Source organism: Hyaena hyaena, unplaced genomic scaffold (genome assembly GCF_003009895.1).
Source record: "Hyaena hyaena isolate Hyena2069 unplaced genomic scaffold, ASM300989v1 scaffold_2030, whole genome shotgun sequence".
In the NCBI taxonomy this organism is placed as follows: Eukaryota; Metazoa; Chordata; class Mammalia; order Carnivora; family Hyaenidae; genus Hyaena; species Hyaena hyaena.
In genome coordinates this window covers 78,540-85,368 of record NW_024082665.1, presented here as the reverse complement: position 1 = coordinate 85,368, position 6,829 = coordinate 78,540, and positions in this window count along the sequence as shown.

The window sequence follows — 6,829 nt, the reverse complement described above, 5'->3', positions numbered from 1 at the left end:
TCTCTCTCTCTCTCCTAGAAATAAAATAAAAATATTTAAAAAAAGAATAATCAGTTAAAAAAAAAAGAAATGAACCCACAACAATATGGTCAATTAGTCTTTGACAAAGCAGGAAAGAATATCCGTGGGAAAAAAATCGAACTTTTCAACAAAAGGTGGTGTGAAATGTGGACACCAACATGCAAGAGAATGAAAGTGGAGCACTTTCTTCTTATGCAATACACAAAAATATACTCAAAATGGATAAAAGACCTAAATGTGAGAGAGTAAACCATAAAATTCCTAGAAGAGAACATAGGTAATAATCTCTTTGACCATGGCCATAGCAACTCCTTAATAGATATGTCTCCAGAGGCAAGGGAAACAAAAGCAAAAATCAACTATTGAGACTTCATCAAAATAAAAAGCTTCTGCACAATGAAGGAAACCATCAAAAACCTAAAAAGCAACCCTCTGAATGGGAGAAGATATTTGGAAAACCTATCTGACAAAGGGTTAGTATCCAAAAATACATACAGAATTTATGAAACTTTACACTAAAAAAATGTGTAACCCAATTAATAAATGGGCAGAAGACATGAATAGGCGTGTTTCCAAAGAAGACATACAAATGGTCAACAGGTACATGAAAAGATGCTCAACCTTACTTATAATCCAGGAAATACAAATCAAAACTAGGAGATATCACCTCATACCTCTCAGAATAGCTAAAATCAACAACACTAGTAACACAGGTATTGTCCAGGATGTGTAGAAAGGGGATCACATTTACAATGTTGTTATATGCAAACTGGCACAACCACTTTGGAATACAGTATGGAGGTTCCTCAAAAAGTTAAAAATAGAACTACCCTTCAATCCAACAATTACTCTACTAGGTATTTACTCATAGAATACAAACATCCTGATCTGAAGGAATACGTGCATCTCAATATTTATAGCAGCATTATGAACAAAAGCCTAATTATGGAAAGAGCCCAAATGCCCATTGAGTGATGAATGGATAAAGAAGATGTGGTATATACACAATATACAATGGAATATTACTCAGCTATAAAAAAAGAATGAAATCTGTCATTTGCAATGACACAGATGGAGCTAGAGGGTATTATGGTTAGTGAAGCAACTCTGTCAGAGAAAGAGAAATACCATATGTTTTCACTCATATGTGGAATTTAAGAAACAAAACAGATGGTCATAGGGCAGAAAAATGAAAAACAAAGCAAAAAACACACTTTTAATTATTGGAAAACAAACTGATGTTAGAGAGGAAGTGGGTGGAAGTATGTACTTAATAGCTAATGGGGTTAAAGCAGGAACTTGTGATGATCACCAGGTACTGTATGTAAGTGTTGAATCACTAATTGTATACCTGAAACTATTACACTGTATTTTAACGAACTGGAATTTAAATAAAACCTTCAGGAAATAAAATCTGTTTTGTCTAATATAAGTACTGCTACATCACCTTTTTTTTTTTTTTTTCCAATTTTCATTTGTGTGGAATATCATTTCTTTCCCTTCACTTTATGTCTGTATTTATCTTTTGGTGTGAAGTGAGTGTCTATATGGGTCTTGTTTTTGTTTTTGTTTTTTTTCCATCCATTCAGCCACCTTATCTCTTTTGATTGGAGCATTTAGTCCATTCACTTTTTTTTAATGTTTTTATTTCTGAGAGAGAGACAGAGTGAGCAGTGAAGGGGCAGAGAGAGAGGGAGACACAGAATCTGAAGCAGGCTCCAGGCTCTGAGCTGGCTGTTAGCACAGAGCCCGACTCGGGGCTCGAACCCACGAACTGCGAGATCATGACCTGGGCCGAAGTTGGACGCTTAAACGACTGAGCAACCCAGGCGCCCCTAGTCCATTCACATTTAAAGTGATCATTAATGATATGTATGCATTGACATTTTGTGGTTTTCTGGTTTTGTTTTGTTTTTTAGTTATCCTCTGTCCTTTTCTTTTCTTTCTTTCCTGTGATTTGATGACTTTCGTTAGTGTTATTTTTGGATTTCTTTCTTTTTATCTTTTTTTAATGTTTTATTTATTTCTAGGAGAGAGAGACAGCGTGAGCAGGGGAGGGTCAGAGAGAGAGGGAGTCACAGACCGAAACAGGCTCCAGGCTCCGAGCTGGCAGTCAGCACAGCGCCCGACGCGGGGCTCGAACCCACAAACTGAGAGATCATGACTTAAGCGAAAGTCGGACGCTTAACCGACTAAGCCACCCAGGCGCCCCTCTTTCTTTTTATCTTGTGTGTACCTGTTTATAGGTTTTTGGATTTTGGTTACTATGAGGTTTGTGCATTAAAACCTATGTATATAGCAGTCTATTTTAATTTGGTGGTCATTTAGGTACCATCTCATTCTGAAAGCACTACATTTTTATTCTCCTCTCCACATTTTATAATTTTATGCCATATTTCACATCTTTTATTAAGTGTATCCTTTAAGTAATTACTATAGATTTAGTTCATTTTACTTTTTTTTTTGTTTTTTTTAACTCTCATACTAGCTTTATAAAGGGTCAATCCACTAACTTTTCTAGATGTTTGTCTTTACCAATGAGATGTTTTCTTTCATATATTTTCTTATTTATACTTATGCGTTTTTTCAATTTGCTTTAATATTTCATGTAAATATTACAAGAATATTATGGATAAGTATGAACTCCTTTGGTTTTTGTCTGGGAAATTCTTAATATTCCCCTCAATTTTGAATGATAATCTTGCCAGGTCCAGTATTGTGGGTTGCAGGTTTCTCCCTTTCAGCACTTTAATATATAATGCCACTCCCCCTCTGGCCTGAGAAGTTTCTGCTGTTAAAGTCCACTCAAAGTCTTATGGGGTTTTTAAAAATATATACATTATTAATTCTTTTTTCTTTCTGTTTTTAAGATTTCCTCTTTCTTTTCATTTTTTGACATTTCAATTATAATGTTTCTTGGTATGGATCTTTTGGGGTTATTTTGTTTGGGACTCTCCATGCTTACTGGATCTGGATATCTGCTTTCTTCTCCAGTTTAATGAAGTTTTCAACTATTATTTCTTCAGTTAAGTTGACTGCCCCTTTCTTTTTCTTCTCCTCCTGGGATCCTCATAATGCAAATATTAATACATTTAATTAACATTAATTAAGCTGTGTCAGATGTCCCTTAAACTATTCTCATTTATCTTTCTTTTCTTTACTACTATTTAGTTAGTTTATTTTCACTACACTGTCTTCCAGATTGCTGAAATGTTTTTCTGTGTTCTACAAGCCTGTTTATTTTCTCTAGTATATTTCTCACTTCTGTTAATGTATTCTTTAGCTGTGGTTGATGCTTTCTTATATCTTCTCTCTTTTTTTGAAGTCCTTACTGTGTTCATTCATTCTCTTTTGAGTTCGGTAAGCATATTTATGACTATTTGAATTCTTTATTGTGTAGATTATTATCTCTGTTTCATTTGGTTCTTTTTCTGAGCTTTTTCTTGTTCTTTCATTTGAAAGATATTAATGTTTCCTCATTTTGCTGAACTTTCTGTGTTTTTTTTCTATGTTTTAGGTAATTCAGCTACATCTCCTGGTCTTGAAAAAGTAGACTCATATAAAATATGTAATGTGGAGCCTAAAAGCACAATCCCCCACCCCCAGCCAAAAATCTGGTTATCCAGGGGTGCCCTCTGTATTAGCTGTGTGTGCCCTCCTGTTGTGGTGGGGCCACAACTGCTATGGGCACTTTTATGGGCACTGGTGGTCCCACAGATCATCTGGCTATGAGGCTCCATCATAATTGCTGTGGGCACACTGATGGGTAAAGGTGGTCCCCGGTCCTGCTGGCTCCAAGGCTCAGCTGAACTGCAGTGTCGTGTGAACTTCTCAGTGAGGTGCACCCTCTGGTGTTTTCAGTCTAGAGGGAGAATTCCAAAATGGCCCCTGTTAGCGCTGGGGTCAGCATGGCAGAAACTACCCCAAATGGCTGCTATCAAGTGTTTTAGTCCCTGTGGAAAGGCCCAGCTTCTTCTTACCTCTATGACAAGCACTCCAAGATTACTAAGTGGGTCTTCTTCACCAATGGTCTATGTATTTTTTCATCTGGTGCTTTTTTTTTTTTTTTTCTAATAAAAAGAGTCTGGGTATAAGCCCTTTAAGAAGAGGTTTCCCTTTCCCTACAATCCTATCATTTTCCTGGATGTATTCTTTGTTAGCTTTTATTTATTTATTTATTTATTTTTGTTAAGTGTTTTGGGGCTTGTCTCTCCTATGCAAGATCTGAGGTTTGGGGTGTCTGATATGAAACTCTAATCTCTTGCTCCTCAGTGGGAAAGTTCTATACTTTTGAGATCCCTCTAAACAATGGAGTCCTGTGCCTGGGATGTTTTTGTTTTTGTTTTGTTTTCTTTTGTTTTTACTTAGTAAGACCATGTCTCTGACTCTATCCTTCTCAGTGCTGTCCCTTATTGTGAAGACTGTGTTCATATATTTTCTAGGTATTCTTCAGTGGTAGTTTTTCCAAATGTAGTTGAAAATTGTGTCCATTGCGGGTATGAATTTGTGATCTTTATAGGCTTCCATCGTGAATGCTTCTCATTCCTGTTCTAGGTATTGAGAACATCATTGTAAGAAAAATTCAATAGAGTTACAATGAAGTGTGATCAATGTTATGATGAATTTAAGTATGGGATTCTGTTGAAGAACACAGGAGGAGAGCTTAATCCAGTCTTGAGAGGTTAGGAAAGGCATTTAAAAGGAAGAGATGTCTACGTTTCATCAGATGAAATGATTTGGATGTTTCAGATGGAGGAAGTAAGCAATGTGTACAAAACACTGTAATTTTTTTTTGAAACCCAGAAATCATTATTCTCTGCATACATGGAGTCAAAATAATTCAAAAGCCCTTCTCCTCTTCTATTTTTGTGGCAGAACTCCGTTGAATAGTAGTATTTTTGTACACCTTACAATGAAAATGCAACTGCAACAAAATGCTTATATATACAGAATACAGAGAAAGTGCTTCAAGAGAGGGAGACAGGATTCATGGAATGAGCATTCTTTCACAAGGTTCTCCAACACAATTAACTATGTGGAATACACAGGAGCCTCAGTGTGAACAAAAAGCTGTGACTTATTATATGAGATATTAACCAGATAATTTTTAATGCTCTTGATTCCATTGTTTAATATACCTTTAAACAAATTTCATGTGACTGGTATAATATTCTTTCCCCCTTGTCTAAGTCATTTGAGCATCTTCATTTTTAGTCATGTTAGCTGTTGAATAGCTTCAGAATAGCTTAGATAAGAGACTGAGAACAAACAGGACATGGAAAGAATCTGACACAAGGACATTCAGTCTTTAAAGATGAGTCATTCTATGGGGTGTATATATTGGATGTTTTTATTGGAAAATGAAACATTGTTCCATTAGCTATCTCCCTGATTAAAAAAAAATGTGTGCTACATTTTTATATGAATGATACTCATTAAATGTCGACATTAGCTTGAGGCCCAGTCTCAGTTTGAGTAATTTCACCATTAAAATCTTCAATCTTTCTGCCACATAGTTTCTTTAACTATGTGCCTGAAGTGAAAGCCACATCAATGGCTATATTGTCACCAGGTAACCCTTTAGCCTCCAAGTATCTTCTCACAAAACACCTCCTTGTTAAGTAATAAACACCAACTACTTAATTTACTTACCATTAGGGGAAAGCAGATGTTAAACATAGAATTCCTTTCACCATACAGTGGGGCCATCTAGGTAGGGCGTGTGGTTATTGTGAGGATACTTAGGAGACCCAAATCTTTATATAAGTTATTTTACATTTTGGTTTCTAATTTTGTATTTATACTATGAGTGGGTATGGTTCATTTTGTCTTAACATTACTTAAGAAGTTTTAAGACAGCGCTGAATGCTAAGGCAAGTTTGAAAAAAAAAAGATACAGCTCGTGTTTTGGAAGGATTGTTTGGAGAGGTTGTTTAGAGTAGGATGAATTTAGTTGGAATCAGTTTTATTTATAAATCAAACAAGTACATTTTTTCTTTATGAGAACTTTGATGAAGGGTTTAATAACATAAACAAGTAATCAATTTGCTGCCTCTCCACAATTATAACACCTTCTACCACAATTTTAACAGATATTTATTTAGGCACTCAAATTATAACAAAATTATCTAATTTAAATTTGATAAGTCCATTGACACAGTGAACATATAGGAGTTAATAGTCAAAATAACTCTTTGTACAATTTTTATAATCATGGCCAATGAAAGGGGAGTTGAGAAAAAAATCCAAGGAAAATAAATTTTGGGAGAAACTTTAAACCTTAAAATTGAATAGCTACGAGACGGAAAATTGTGGTATACAGAGCACTAAATAGGACCCAAGAATGCTAGGTTCAAGACCTGGCATTGCCACTAATCAGCAGGATGAATTTGGGCAACTCAGTTAACTTCTATTGGTCTCTGTCTAGCTATACAATGACAAGATTAGAAGAGATTATTTTGAGTCCCTTCCGGACATGATAGGCTCTTAAAAATCTATTACCTTTTGGGGATGTGTCAAGTAAGAAGTTGCTGCGGTGGAGGTCAAGGAGGTTGTTTCCTGCTTTCTCCTCTAGGGTGTTGATAGTTTCCTGTCTCACGTTCAGGTCCTTTATCCATTTTGAGTTTAGTTTTGTGCATGGTGTGAGAAAATGATCTAGTTTCATTCTTCTGCATGTTGCTGTCCAGTTCTCCCAACACCATCTGTTAAAAAGGCTGTCTTTTTTCCATTGGATATTCTTTCCTGCTTTGTCAAAGATCAGTTGGCTGTATACTTTTGGGTCCACTTCTGAGTTCTCAATTCTGTTCCA